Source organism: Spermophilus citellus (genome assembly GCF_964194105.1).
Source record: "Spermophilus citellus genome assembly, chromosome: 16".
NCBI classification, from domain to species: Eukaryota; Metazoa; Chordata; class Mammalia; order Rodentia; family Sciuridae; genus Spermophilus; species Spermophilus citellus.
The window spans coordinates 73,894,239-73,910,580 of NC_138196.1; the positions used below are offsets into that span (position 1 = coordinate 73,894,239).

The 16,342-nt window shown below is 51.9% G+C and overlaps 1 protein-coding gene across 2 annotated transcripts in view; it reads right to left on the bottom strand.

Annotated features, from left to right (window-relative positions):
- The window catches only part of GFRA2 (GDNF family receptor alpha 2), an 85,081-nt gene that overhangs the window by 56,813 nt on the left and 11,926 nt on the right, over window positions 1-16,342 (bottom strand). The window lies entirely within an intron of this gene.

A 16,342-nucleotide genomic window follows, 5' to 3' on the forward strand; every position in this document is an offset into this window, starting at 1 on the left:
AGGACAGCCTGTCCCCGGCACATGTGCCACTTGGCCGTGGTGGGTCACCCAGGCCTTCAGAGAAGAGCAGAGATGGGCCAAGTTCTAAATGGCAACAGCTGCCCAAGAGAGGGGACATGGGATTTAATGACCCTTGGCACTTTCCAAACCTCAGCAAATTCATCCTGCCAGCCGCAGCCCCTGGGACATGTCCTAGCTTCTTTATCCCCTTCTTTTCTCATCCCTCTGTGAAAGCCAGGCGAGGGGACCACAACCACTTGCAGAGGGGCAGGAGGGGCTTCACAGTCAGCCTCCTGGCACCCCTCCCCGCATCCCTGCCCACACCCTGGCTGGCCAAGTCCATCTCATCTCTTCTCCCTGGGGATACTGCTCTGAGCCAATGGCTCATCAGCAGCACTGGGCTGTCCCCAGACAGTGGGGCATCCAGGCCAGTGGACCTGTGAGCATCCTTCAGATTGATATTCTCTAAAGAGCTGTTGGACATGTATAAAGCTGGGCTGATCAAACCTCAGTTACCCAGTATCACCAATATAATTTGGGCCCTGTTAATAGTACCACCTGTGTGAATATTGAATTGATTTTCTTTAAATCCCTGAATTCTTAAATGAATTTTTAAAAATTTCCCTGACTCACTTGTTAAATTTTAGATTTATCCTAAATGATAATATCACCATTTTCTCTGGATTCCTCTAGCACATTAAAAGGCACTGCTCTTGAAATTAAAAATGTTTTTTCCACACGCATCTCACACTCCCAGCAGCCACTGTGTGTGCTCAGAGAGAATGGCTCACCGAGAGAGAGGAGCTCAAACTCTGGTGCAACTGTGACTCACTGGCCCTAAGCAGGACCTGCCGCACCAGGCACTTTGTGGCTGGCACCCAGGCACGGGATTTCACAAGCTCCCCATTATTTGGAAGCCACCTTCCAAAGCATAAGAACCAGCACCTAGAGGTGAGGCTGAGCCGCCCGTGGCCCATTTGTGGACATACCCACCCACTCACCCAGCACACAGTTTACCAGATCCACCCCCAACAGAAGATCGCCTATGACCCTCTGCTGTCATCTAGCATGTTCTCTGTGGGATTTTCATTCCCCCTGCCCATCTCTCTGTTCCCAACTCATCCAGATAGACTTTCCAGCCACAAAGGGGCCTCTCCCTGCAGGAATGAGAGCAAGAGGGTCACTGTTCTATAATACTCCCAAGCCAATGGGGGACCCATATGTCTCACGACCCCTTCTTGCCCTTCCAGGAAACTGCCAGCTGGTCCCTTGCTCCTAGACCCTGTTTGCAGCTCTGCCATATCTGCCCCTGAGCCCTTCCTGAATCTTTGGGCCAGGCTGTATGGCTCTGCTACTCAAGTGGGAGTCAGAGAACCTGGGTCCTAACTCTGTATCCACCTCTCCTGGTTATTCAAGACTCCAGGGAAACCCCTACCCCTCTCAAGGTCTGGGTCTCATTTCAACTCATGAAAATTGATGGGTTTTGATCATATGATCTTTCACATTTGGTGACTCTCCTGCCTACCCATCTGACACACCAGGGTGAGATGCTGAGGAGTGGAGGGCCTGGGAGAGCACCCCTGTCCCACACGTCAACCACGGCAGACTCAAAGGAATCTACCTGCTCCTGTGCAAACACCACTGTATGTATGTGTGTGTGTGTGCGTGTGTGCGCGCGCGCATGCGCACACTCGCGCACACACACATACACACACACATACACACACACAGAGGCTCCTGACCACACCACAAACAGCCATGGCCCTGCAGTTAGCAGTCGGTCCAGCAGCTGTCAGTCACCGCATATTTCCATGATGATATGCCAGGCCCTAGAAATTCAGCTGTGAACAAGAAAGACAGAATCCCTACTCTACAGGGGCTTTTCTTCCTGTGTGAGTCTGGTAATAAACACACAAATAAATGAAATAATTTAAGGTTGATAAGTGCAATGAATAGGATAAGGAAATTCAGGGCACAAAGAGAGGAAGTGATGTTGAACTGAGATACAATGATGGGCAGGAGTGACACACACACATGAAAAATGTCAAATATGCCTGGCACAGAGGCACACACCTGTAATTCCAGCACCTCAGAAGGCTGAGGCAGGAGGATTACAAGTTCAAGGCCAGCCTCAGCATCTTAGCAAGGCCCTAAGCAACTTAGCAAGAATCTGTCTCTAAATAAAGTATTTTTAAAATGGCTGGGGATGTGGCACAGTGGTTAAGCACCCTTGGTTTTGATCCCCAGTAACAACAACAACAAAATCCAATGTAAGGAAATTCCCAGCAGAAAGAAGAACAAGTGCATAAGAGACAGGAATGAGCTTGGCATGTTCCCTGTTTAAAAAAAAAAACTATGATGGCTGAAATTTCCCAAACAAGGCAAAAGTTAGAAAAGAAGTCAGAGGCACCATCAGGGGACAGCCACAACACCTTGCAGGACAGGGTAAGAGCTTTAGGTTTTGCTCTAAAATAATAAGCACTTGGAGAGCATGAAGGAGGCAACCACAGGAGCTCATTTGCCAGCATAGAGAAGACAGAATATCCATGGAGGGGTTGGGAGAGGGGTAAGGAGAAGATGAGGAACAGGCTGCTGCAGTAACAGGTGCAGAGGTGGAGGTTTGGGTGGGGTGGTCACCCCACAGAGATGGCAAGAAATGAGGCCATTCTGCATGTAACTTAGGGATAACACTAATGAGATTGGCTAGATGCTGAGTGGGAGGAGAGAGAACTCTCAAGGTAAATTCTTGGGTTGGGCACTAAGCACCAGATGGATGGTGATAGCATTTCATGAAACAGGAAAACCTCCGAAGGACGGGAAGAACCAAATGGACAGTTCTGATCTGAACTTGGTAAGTGCACCAGGCCCAAAGGTGTCCAGGTGAGATGGTGACAAGGCCAAGGATCTGCAGGCTGGAGTTAGGAGATGACCTGGGCTAGAGATACCAGACCGGCGTAACTGACATGAGAGGCTCCTTAAAGCCACTTAACAAAGTCACCTAGATTGTGGTGAAAATAAAGAAGAGAAAAGAACCCAAGACAGATCCCTGAGGTGCAGATGTTTAGTAGTGACCAGGAAGAGTAGACCTTGAGTTGGAGGAAAATCAAGAGGTGTTGGTTTCATGGAACTGAAGACAAAGAGTTTCCCAAAGGAAGAAGGATGATGGTCAACTGAAGCCAAATAATTGGGGGTGTATTGGCAGTGAAATGTAGACTAAGCCAACTCCCCCAGGGTGGAACGGAAGGCAGGAAGAACAGGAAGAGGGAGAGGCCAGAAGAGACCTCCAGGCCCAGCCTTCCCTGTGGGGTTGCAACCACCCAGGCACCACCCCGATACATCTCACCCTCAGGGACCTTCAACCTCGGATGCACTCTTACAAGCAGCACTTACTGAGCTCCCCCCATGGGTAAGGCGCTGATGGAGAGATGAGCAAAAGCAACAGGCTCCTGCCTACCCAGAGCTTACAGTCCAGTGAAGGGAGAGCCCAGAACCAAGCAAGCAAATGCCCAGATCACCCTGCAGCTGGGGCTACTGGTTAAGAGTGCAGACTCTGTCCCAGCAGTGGCTTGGGATATGGAGGACCATCAGGGGCTGGGCCACTGACTGGCAGAGCAAGAGTCCACAGGTTATGTATGTAACTTCTTGAGCCTCATCTGCAAACTGGGACATGACACCAACCCGCCTACACACAGGGCTACACAAGGACTGGACAGGTCGATGTAGATAAAAACACCAGCCTTGGCCTGGGTGTAATGGGTGTCCCCAGAAGGCCCATGTGCTAAAAGCTTGGTCCCCAGGGTGGCACTACTGGGAGGTCTGGGAACCTTAAGAGGTGGGGTTTTGTGGGAGGTCATAGGTCACTGGGGTTATGCTCTTGGAAGGTAGTTCTCAAGAGAGAATAGTCACCAAAGCCTGAATCTGGCCCACCCACTCCTGGTTCAGATTCAAGATGTCAGCTCCCATACCTACTCCCTCCATGATGGGTGACCAATGGGGCTGCCTGATCTTTCACTAAATTTCCAAAACTGTGAGCTAAATAAGCCTTTTATCTTTGTAAATTAGCTCTCAGGTCATTCACTGTGGCCATGAACAGATAACTAACAATGTCTCTCAAAGATTCCACATCACGGTGCATATGCAATAAAAACTTGTTAAAAAAATGTCCCCTGGTTAGAAAGATCCTTCCTCCCACCTCTCCATTCCTGCCCTGCTCATAGAAAGGGCCGGACCTTGTGCTCCAGCTTCCGCACACCATGCCCTTAGGAGAAAAGAGTTGGAAGTCTCTCCCTTCATGAGCAAAGGAGGGCTCCTGAGCTTTTCCATCCCAGAAGCCTACTTAAACAGGACTACAGCACCTTCTCAGTTCTGGGCTCTGCTCTCGTGGGAGTGGTGGGCCGGATCCTTTAGCAACTAGCCAGAAGTGGTATGTACCTCAGCTTCTCCAAGATGGCAGGACCAAGCCCACTGCCTCAGCTCCCTGTCCGCTCAGGTAAGTCCAGAGACCCAGAGGGAGCCAAACTGCCATCCCCGACTGCTCTGTGTGTCCCGGGCTCTACGCTCCTCAAACCTGCCCTGGAAATCCCAGTGCAAACCCCAGCCCTTTCTATCTCAGCCCTCTCTCTGAACTTCCCCTCACCTCAACAGCCCCATGGCAACACCACAGTCACCCCAAGCATTCTCCAAGGGAAGCTGAATTTTGGGAAGCAAGCCAAACCACCAAAAATCAATTTGATGAATGGAAAACTCACTGAAAATCAATGAAAAAAATCAATTTTGATGCTTTTGAATATTATTTTATATTTCGTCAACTTTTAACCATGTTTAAAATTCTTTCTCCAATTCTTCAAAAAGGCAGATGAGTCTTAATTTTGTGGTTCTCACAATTAAAAATTTAAGTGCCATTCTTTCGAAGTTGAAGGGACATTTTCAGCCATATTTGAATCCCCTCTTTCTTTGACATATAGTTTTGGGGTTGGAGGGACTGATTTAGGGACTTTACCATTCTCACAACCAGTCCTCACAATAGCGTGTCAGTTTTAATTTTGTATTTGGTAACAAGTAAAAACCAAAATTGAGGCATATCAAATTGATGTGACTAACCTAAATCTTTCCTTGACATTTTTCCTTTTGTGGTGAGTGATTGTAGGATTTGGGACAATAATCAGAAGAGAAAATTTTGTTACCGACTATGAAATACACTTTTCTCATAAGAAGTCTATATTAACTCATGACACTTAGATTTAAAAAAAAAAATCAAAAGAAAAAAAAACTCAATATATCTTAAAACACAGTCACAAAGTCCACCTGCAAAAACCTTCCAAAGACATGAAACCCATTCAGTATGAATTTCTAAAAACTTTTTAAATAATTCCAAAATGGAGTTGAGTAAATCGATGCATTTGGCAAAATTAGCAACTAATCATTTAACACACCAATGACAGAAAGGACCACTGGGAAGCTCCTGCATAGCCGACCTCCAAGCCCATAAGGTAAGAGAGCGTCCCTTCTCCTCCCCACTTCTGTGCCATCTGTCTTGATGCGAAGGTCATGCCACCAGTCCACTGCCCCACTCCCCTGTGGGGCTATCTGTACCAACCCACCATTCCTGTGGGGAGCAGTCTCACACCTGGCTCACCCTACCCTTGCTCCCACCCACCATGGCCTTCCATCTGTCTCCCACTCTGGTGATCTCTTCCTAGCCCTGGCTCCTCAGGGCTGTGGTGGTCATGTCCTTGGCCTTCATAACATCCATACCAAACGTCTCAACCTCAGACCACCATCTATCTCCTTACCGCCCGATCCCTCTCTGGAACTCCTACTCCAGCAATTTCTCAGCCTCCCCCAGACCCTGACCCACTGACCCAGCACTTGTTCTCCCTCAACCATGCCATACCCCGTCCTTACGCCCTCCTCCCCCAGCCCAGACTTCCTGGCCTCCAGGAAAACACCTGACTGTCACCCGGAAACACACACAGACAGAATGAGTGGTGTCATCTTAAATTCCTGCCTTCAAGCCTCAAATGCTTTAAAATGACCATTTATACTTCTCCTGTCTCAGCCTCCCTAGATTGTCTCTCCCACCCCAATTACACTGCCTTAGTATCTGCAGGCTGCTATAACAAAACACCACAGATAGGGTGGCTTGTAAATAACAGAAGTTTACTTCTTACTTCTTTTTCAGCCTCCAGAACTACAGATTCTGTGTCCGGTGAGGGCTCGATTTCTGGCTCTTGGACAGCCCTCTTTTCTGCATCCTCTGTAGTCAGAAAGGGCAAGGAAGCTCTCAGGGCCTCTTTCATAAAGGCACCAATCCCATTCATGAGAGCTCTGCCCTCATGACCTGATCAGCTTCCAAATATCCCATCTCCTAATGCCCTCACATCAGGGGTTAAGATTTCAAAATATGAATTTGGGGGCAAGTTGCCGGAGACAGAAGAGTTCTAGAGAAATCCCCTCACCTTCCCACCCAGCATCAACCAAACCATCTCAAATATGGTCCAGAAAAAGGAGATGATGCTCCACACCAGGTGCGGCTGAATGGCCAAGTACGAGAAGCTTGGGTCGTGCCTTCTCTCTGTCATTAGGGGGTGAAGTCTGCCCTGCCTCTTGTACTCCAGTGCACCACGTGGACCATCCCCCTCCACTGTTCAAGGACATCCCTCCTAACGCCACTCCTGCCCTCTTATGCCCTTCAATTTCACCCTCTCTCACGGACCATTCCCCACAGCACAGAAGTGTGCCGCCATTACTGCCCACCACAAAACACAGCAAAACCAAAACCAAGACCACTCCCCCTAGACCACTAACCCCCAGCCCCCACTTGGCTGCTCTCATTCATATTAAAGCTTGAAAGGGCATCTCTGGTGGCTCTTGTAACCTGCTCACCTCACGTTCTCTCCTGCAAACTCCCCAGACTGGCCTTTCACCCCGCCCTCCTCAAGGACGAGGTCCCCAGACCACCACAGCCCCACGTGCCGAGTCAGATGGCAGCTCCTCCAAGCTTCTCCCACTGGGCACCGGGCATGGACGGTCACTTCCTTTTTCTTGAAACTCGTGCCCATCTCAGCTTCCCAGACGTTCCCCTCTCACCCTCATCTTAGCCCCTCTTCTTGGAAAGCCCCAGCCTCCCTCTGGTCTCTGGCCAGACACTGCCCCTCAGTGACCTCATGCTTCCACGCCTTAAAATGCCATCTATATGCTAATGACTCTCTGCACGTCAACCCTGACCTTGGCATTTCCAGGTGGAGGTCTATTTGACAGCTCAACCCGAACAGGGCCTAAACCAAACTCTTGATTTCTACCTGCTCCACCCTGACTCTGTCCCTCCCCTCATCTTCTCCCTCCTAGTAAGTGGCCGCACCGTTGTTGTTGGAGCCAGAAATCAGAGTTACCCATCATTCCAGCTCAGCATCCTCTCAACTCTGCTTCCAGAACATATCCCAAGCCCACACATTCTCTCCATCTCTTCCCCGACCACCCTCACCTGGGCCCCGCAATGGCCTCTTAACGGGGGTTTTGGTCCTCCCAGTGATCCATTCTCCTGTAGCACAAGAGTATCCTCCAAAGGCATAAATCACACTGTGCTGCCCAAATGTCTCGAATCTCCCAACGGTTTCTGATCACTCTTAAAATCCAAACTCCTGCCCTGACCTGCAGCAGCTCGGTGGTCCAGCCCCACCTACCTCGACGTCCACCTCCAATGCTGCTCCCTGAATCCCACCATGGCCCCCTCATCTCCCACCTCCATGCACGGGTCCCCACCTGGGGTCTTTCCCTAGCTGTTCCAACTCAGCCACTCCCCCGATCTTCCCAAGGCTGGACCCTCTTGTGCCTCAGAGTTTGCATTCCCAGTCCCCTCATCCCATCACCTAGTTTCATCTCTGCTTGGTGTCCCTCACTATCTCACATCTTCTTTGGGAATCTGTCCACTGGCTCATGTTCTATTCTGTCTCCAGCTCATAGAACACTGGCCCCATAAGAGCAACAGACTCCTTTGTTTTGGTCACCCATATGTCCTCAGCACCTGGAATAGGGCATGGCCACCAAGGATGCTTGGTGGCTGGAGATGAGTTCTCACACTCAGTCCTCCTGCAGGGAGGGCACCAAGCCCCCGGAGTTCACGGACACAGCCTCTAGACAAGGAGGCCGCACACTGCACATACAAAGTCAAGCGTGCTCACTACTTCTGTGAATCAGGCTGCCATGGCCTTCTATCCTCTGACACTCCTCCGTATCCATGCCTGGACCACTCCTCCCAGAATAAGAAGGACACAAGAAGAGGGACTAGGGGAATGAACATGGTAGGGGACCAGTTGTTTCCCTGTGGGGTCACAATGAAGATTCTGTTCCAACCAGGGGGGCAAATGGCTTCTCCCTCTGTCTTTGCACTCAGGACTTCCCCTTTCTTTCTTCTCTTCCTTTCCTTTTATGGGAAGGGAAAGAATGGCAGACAGTCACTCACACACACGTCACATGCACACACACACTGACACACACCGTCCCCCACACAAACCATCACACTTCCACAAACCATCTCACACACACCACCCCGCAAGCACACTGACACACAGACTCCACGTACACTCACACCTATAGCACACACACACACTGCCCCCCATATCACTATGCACACACACCTCCCACACACACTCCACCTAGTGCACACACCTATGCACACGCACCATCCACACATCGCCCACTACACACTACCCACTACACACATGCACGTTTTCACGCTGAGCCCTCTCCTGGCTGTGGTCCCTTCTCTGCACACCCCTGGGGTTAGAGGAGTGTGCGGACAGAGGCCTCCCATCCTGTGCTTCCTGCAGGACTCACGAGAGGGAGGGTAGTGAGCAGCTGAGCCGGGAGCGTGCTCAGGAGCACAGAATCCTGCCGGCCCAGGAGCTGGGGAGACAGCCAGCACAGCCAGGAAGCGCTGGCCAGCACCGGGCTGGACCCCATCACACACAGAGGGGGAAGCCATAGCGGGCAACCCAGACGATGCTATTGAAGGGAACCAAGAAATCCCCTCACCCCAAAATCTCACCCCACTCCTTGCACCTGGAATTCTACCATGAGAAAGGCTCTCTTTGGGGTTAAACCTGTTCTCCAGGGGTCCTACAGCATCACAATTTCTTCCTTGGACACAAAGGCAACTAAAGATGAAGTCACCAACACTCTGCTCACAGACCCTGCTACCCACTGACAGGAGCCCAAGGTCCTGCTTTTAAGGGGAGAGAAAGAACAGAAATGGTAGAGGGGAAGTGAAGAGCTGCTCAGCTCCTCGGCTCCCGGGGCGGGGGACGGAGCTGACTCCCTCCCCATCACCATCAGGGTGGCCACAGCGGCTTGGACTTCACCTGGCCCCAGTCCCCTCAGACAGCCCATTGCCCCTCCCTGCCTGCTCCCCCTGGCCAGCGGAGGAGTCCTCCCCAAAAGGGGAGGTGCAGGAGGTGGCCGGGCTGCAGCTAAAGCCCAATTGTGGTTGACACTCAGAGTGTCTGACAGCTGTTAGGAGAAGAATGTGATTTTGAAATTTAAATAACACACTTCTGCATTCGACTCAGGGAACAACCTGAGGATAAGCAGTTTATCGCCTGAGCCACCGTGAAGGGGGACAGGAGAAGGGCTGTCTGCTCCTCCAGCTCCTCCTGCTGCTTCCCGCTCAGCTGCCTCACAAGGGCCTCTGGCAGGCACAGCCCAGCCTCCCGGACATTGAAGCCCACTCTCTCCAACCCTCGGCACAGTCCTGGGGGGGTTGTGCAGAGGCAAAGCCAGAGCCCCTTCCTCAGTGGGGCCAGGGGCTCTGAGGGCAGGCCAAGAGAGCAAGGGGCTTCCTTAAGCATCCAGGAGCCAAGCCGGGCCCAAGCCTCTCCCCAGCCCCAGAAGGCCACTGAGTAGCTTTCCCAGGACACTGACTCTTGAGTCCAAAGGCACGTCCCTCCCTGCTCCAAGGCAGCCCAGCCCCTCCCTGGGCCCAAGCCCTCACCCAAGCACTCATCTTGAGCTCTGTCGGGAATAAGTCCTGTGAGGGAGCCACAAAGGAGGAACCCCCGAGAGGCCACCCCCTCTGCCTGCCACAAGAGACACTATTCACTGTCCCTGAGCTCACCAGGCTCAGAAGACTGGGGTCCCCTCATCACGCCAAGCTCAGCCAGGCCTCCCAGCCGTGATGCCACCTAGAACATGCTCTCCAGCTCGCACTTCCTCCTCTCCCCCAGCGCTGCTGGCTGCCACCTGCCCTGCACTCTTATGGTGTCACCTGGTCTACACCACACGGACAATAAACCACCTCAGTGCATCCTGATGTGGGTCTGATGCTTCACAGCAATGGCCGGCGCCATCTCCAGAACACTCCATGGGAATTAAACAAAGCACTCTTCCCAGCCCCACCCGGCCTCCCACACGAGCACTTCCTGCACCCCAGCAGAGTCTACCACGCCCCAGAGCACACATGCACCTCACAGCGGCTAGGACTTCACCGTTACTTCTTCCTATGAAGGTCAAATACTCCCACGCAGCCATTCGCTCCTTCTAGTCCCCAGACGGTGACCCCAATTACCACCATCTAGGGAGCTCCTAGGCACCGGTACCATGTGCGCAGCTATGTCACTGTCCCCTATGTCACTGCCCGTCCCTGACGGGCAGCTGAACTGCTGCATTTCACTGGGAGAAGAATGAGGTTCAGTGACGCTGAGGTCACACAGTCAGGAAGGCAAGGCCAGGATTCAAGACAAGGACTAGCTGGCCTCAAAGTCCACAACCCATCCGCGGCTCTAGGACCCTCTGTGCACATGTGTGAGGTTTAAAGGACAGTGTGGGACACTCAAGAGATACAGAGAAGACTGCACACCCCAGACAGAGTCGCACCACAGTCACACGCATGCCACAATGCCCAGGAGTGAACACCAGGAGGGAGGACACCACACCATGGCACAGGACAGAGGGTGGTGCTCACTTCTTAGAGGACCACATGCAAGTCTCCTTGGCAAGGGGCAGGACTGAAAGACTAGCTCCCTTCTCTCTTGAACCCCCCAAAAAGAGATCACTGGAACCTCCAGCAGGAATGTACCTGCCCTCCCGTGACTCCATCCAAGCAACATGGCCCAACTCAGGTTTGCTGGCCAGTCAAGGTAGACCCTGCCCAGTCTTCCAGCTCAATCTACAAAAGGCCACCAAGCTCAAGCCTCGCACTAGCCTCTGTCCACACCCAGTCACAACAAGGTTATCCCTGCTTGAGATTCCCCCAGACCCTGGAGGACTACTGTCCTCTAAAAATCACCCAGTCACCTCCACCAAGAACTAACCTGAAGTTGAAGTCAGCATATATCACCAAGAAGCTTGCAGCCATTTCCCAAATGCCAGGTTCCAGGCCAGCCCTGCCACCATCTGCCACTGACTTTGGAGAAATCATCCCATGATAACGTTTAAGTAGCTAACATACCTTTCCTGCAAATGCCCAGCACTGGGTCAAGCACTTACCCACATTATCTCATTTAGTCCTCACCTAAACCCTCAAAGACAGGTGTGTCTGCCACCCCTGTGCTGGGCAAGAGGAAAGTGGGGCACAGAGGTGAATCACTTGCCTAAGGTATGCGCCAAGCAACCGGGTATTAAACCTCACCTACATCTGTCCCATCTCTCTGGGCTTCAGTTTACCATCAGGTGAAGGGTTGGGCCTACCTGATCCCTCAGTTCCCTTCCAACTACAGAAAGAAAACAAAAAGGTACTCCATCCATGTGCTCCACACCTGTGCCTTGAGCAAGGTTGGGATCAGATGCCAAGGCACTGGATGCCCCCAGCCTGGCACCCCTCAGAGGTCCACACCCCCTGCTGGCTCCAGGTCACCTTTGCAGGACTTCTCCCAGGGTGACCTCCTCTGCCTGAGGATCTCTTATTTTTTCTCTGCCTTGTTCCACCCTCTCCTGCCTCCCCAGCTATATGCAAAGGGTCAGTCACAGGGTCAGCCTGAGGACAGGAGTTGAGGAGGGTCACTCATCTCCCACCTCTACGGCACACATGCAGCTGACAGCATGACCGCTGTGGAGCCCAGTTCAGATTCCAACACACAGCGGGCTCGTTGCCGCATCCATTCTCAGTGAGCGCCCTCTACCAGCCCTGTCCCTAGGGAGGGGCACACGCCCATCACACAATGTAGGCACCCCTGGTGAGAAAGGCCACAGCAAGGCCCAAGAGCACATGTCCTGCCACAGTATGGATCTTAAATGTCCTCCAAAGGCTCAAATGTTGAAGGCTTGGTCACCAGCCTGTGGCACTATTAGGAAGTCATGGAACCTTTAGGAGAAGGAGCCTCGTGGAAGGAAGTGAGGCCACTGGGGGTGCCCTTGAAGGGGACATCAGGACCCCAGCCCTTTCCTCTTTTTTTGCTACCCAGCCACCATGGGGTGGGCACGTCTGATCTACCACACAACTCCACTGTGACACTCTGCCTCACCACAAGCCCCAAAGCAAAGGGGCCAGGAGATCATGGACTAAAACCTCTGGGAGCCAAAATAAACTTTTCCTCCACACAAGTTGTTTATCTCAGGTATTTTGTCACAGCAACAGAAAGCTGACTAACATACCCCTAAGTGGCCAAGCCAGGGTTCACACCCAGGACTGTCTAGCTCCTGTTCCCATGTACCAGGTGCCACATTTAACGCTCTAGATCATGTTCTCAAGAACCTCACTTCTTGTCCATGAAATCTCCCTTCCCATGTTTAAGTTGAGGGCAGGACATGAGTTTGCTTCCAACATCGCTGTCACTGTGAGTCAGGACACAGCCAGACTGTCCTTCCTGACCTTGGCCTCAGGACTAGCTAACCCATGTCTGAACCCAGGGCCTGCCAGGTGGGCATTAGGCAGAGAGGAGGGGAAGGCCCTGGGTGTCTGGCAGCAAAGGGCATTGCAGGAATCCTGGCAGCTCCTTACCAAAAGAATCCCAGTAGGACTTTCCAAGAATCCCCAAAGAGAAAGAAGATGAGAGGTGAAGAAGGACACACTCCAGGAGGCCCCCAAACATGGCCCCAAATTGAAGATAGGAGAAGATGAAGAGATATAGGCAATTGGGCCCCAAAGAGACAACAGCCCCCATCCCTGGTGTCCAGCTGCGGGTAACAGAGCTCAGAGGAGACCACAGACTCCACCTTGCCTCCCCCAACCTCTCCACACAGAGACAGTAGGGGGCAGTACTCAGTCGACTACAGGCAGCAGGAGCTTCCTGATGGGTCCCCTGCAATCCCACAGGTGTAGCTTCACACATCCAAAGCAGCAGTACAAGGTCTTAAGTCACCCAGGCAAGACCCCCGTCTGTGTGTTCCATGTCCAGATACTGATCTCTCGGCCCAGAGGGAGCCAGACAGGGGCCATGAGGGCCGGAGCTCTGAGCTGGTCTGCACACCCAACCACTCTGCCATTTTCTTTATGCCTTCAAGAGACAAGTGTGGAAAGCACTGCTCTAAGCTCACGTCTCCATCACCAGAAAGGAAACGTGAGGTCTAGAGCCAGGAAGTGACATGCCCAAGGCTGCCCAGGTGAGGTGGGGCAGAAACTGAGCTGCAATCCAGCCTCCTGGCTCCTGATCCCCCTTCTCTGTGCTCCCCACAATGGGCTGCTTAGTTTCCTGGTGGCAGGGCCTCCCCTCCCAGCTGTGCCCAAGTCTCCCCACACAGAGCCACCCACAGACCCAACTCTAGGACTGCTATGGGTCCCGTAGAATCAACAGGGGCAGAGAGCAGAGATCATCACCGTTCCCAAAACCCGGGCCTCGTGGTGGGGAGTGGTCCCAGAGCACAGAGGCCCAGAGCTCGTGGGGCCGTTATCTCTGGGCAACAAGTGCCAGGAAGCTGAGTCCCTGAGTGCACATCCCTCGTTTGTCCAGGCAGCACCCTCATCCAAGAGCGTCACCTTCACTCCAGGAAGACTTCCTTTACCAGGAAGACACTGCAGTGTTGAGTCGGGAAGCCGCAGGGGCCGGGGTGAGGTTGAGGACCTCGAGCTCCTGTACTCCGGGAGCCAAAGTTGTTTACTTACAGGAGTAAACCCAACAGCACCTGCCCACACGGTGGTATTCAGCTGGCACCTGAGCAACAGGTAAGGGGAACCTGAGAGCCTTTGGGGTAACCAGGGTACCCCCACCACAGCATATATATGCCAACAATCCCCAAAGGACCAACCCAAGGTGGATTCCTATTCAAAGCTAATCAGGAGACTCAGAATGTCACTCAGAAGGACCTCCGTCAGTCCATCACGTTGTCCATGTGGGATGGGCAAGACAGCACAGAGCTATCACAGTACCCACAGGCAGACCAAGATGGAAGCTGATGCTGGGACCCCACTGGGAGGCTATGATGGTGGGAGTCGAGGGCAGAGCGCTCCATGTAACTGACCAGCTTTGAGGTCTCCATTCCATTCCCTACCACGTCCCAGCACTGCCAAGGCCCACTCTCTGGCTACTCCAGTTTGAATTTCAAATGTCACCAAAGGCCCATGTGTAGAAGGCTGGGTCCCAAGCTTGACACTAGTGGGAGGCAGTAGAAACTTAGGAGGGACATCTTTAGGTCTTTAGGGCCCTGGGGGAATGCCCTGGAAGGAGACTGTGGGAATCCAGGCACTTCCTCAATTTTACCTCTGTCACAAAGTGAGTAGCTTTGTTCTGCCACATACTCCTGCCATGATATGCCACCACAGGCTCAACGCAACAGGGCTAACCAACCATGGAATGAAAACTCTCAGGCAAAGTAAACCTTTTCTCTTTATAAGCTGATTATCTCAGGTATTCGATAAAGCAATGGAGAGCTGACTAACATAGAGGCCAGTGCCTCACTTCTCACACGGGTCCAGAGTTTCTCCCAAGGACATGCATACCTTCCCCATCTCTATCATTCTCAATGACCAGGCATTCTCAATGGGAGAGGCTGTCACCTCAAGGAAGCAAGGTTTGTTCTTGGGTAGACAAAAAAAAAAAAAGTAGATATTATAGTGGTTTGTGGTCATCCAAAATTCAATCTTCTGTGACAAAATTTTTCTTCTTGGTACTTAATTTCTCTAGCTAGGGAGAATCAGCTTTTCTCCTTAGGGAAGTCATATGTGGGAAGGGGGTTGAGAAACATTATCCTAGAAAGTTCTTCATTTGAAGGGTTTAGGATCCCAGTGGACAGTCCTCTGCTCACAGTGTGGAGCAGTAACTGGTCCCCACCTCAGGACATTTGCAATGTCTGGAGATGTTTTTGGTTGCCACAACTTGAGGATATTACTGTATTGAGTGAGTAGAGACCAGGGAAGATGCTAGACATCCAGCACACAGGACAGAAGTCAGGCCAAAGTGTTGACTGTGCTACTGTTGAGAACCCTGGTTTAGAGAGATAAGAACCTCAGAAGACTTCAAAGACAGCTACAGAAGCTCCTGTGAGACCTGAGGCCTGCAGCTCCCAGAGACCCTCAGAAACCCCTGAGAACAAGCCCTGTGCTGGCCATCCAAGCACAATGGCTCTTGGAAGAGGCACCTCCCCCAAAAGCAGCTCCAAAATAGAAGTCCCCTCTCAGTGCCTGAGCAGGGCAGGCTGCCCTGGGCCCAGGTGTTCACGAGGCCAAGAAGGAACCATGAAGCTCATCCGGCTCTGGGCCTGGCCTGGGATGCAAAGCTAGACCCAACATGGGATCTCACTCCCCAGGGCAGCATGGGGTGGGGGACAGCCCAGGGGCCACAGAGGCCTCAGGGAGGGAAAACCCAGAACAGACCAGACCTCAATAATATGGGTGAGTCTCCCTTATCTGAAATGCGTAGTGCCAGAAGTGCTTGGCTATCAGATCCTTGTTTGGATTCTGGAATGTTTTCATCTATGTAATGAGATGTCTTGGGAATGGGACCCAAACACAAAATTCACTTTCGTTTCATACGTATCTATACATACAGCCTGAGAGTAACTGTATGCACTGTTTATAGTGTGCTTATACTTTGAGACCCAGCCCAAGAGGACAGGTGTAAAATTTTCCACAGTGGTATCATGTCAGTCCTCAAAAAATTTTGGATTTGGGAGCATTTCAGATTTGGGATTTGGGATTTGGGGATTAAGGATGCTTAACTTGTACCAACCTAACAGCTCCTAAATGCTCACACAAGCCCTGCAGCACGTGAGCACTTTCCAGTCCTCACTAACTCAGACGTCAACACAGTCCAACCAGGTAGGAGACTGAGGCACAGAGAGGTGTAGCAACTTAATCAAGGAGAAGAGCTCCAAAGCAGAAAATTGGAGTGAAGGAACCAAGGCGCAACAGGTGACAAAATAGGAGAGTGACATCAGGATTCAGATTCAAGACCTGCCCGTGGCAGCCACCATGCTA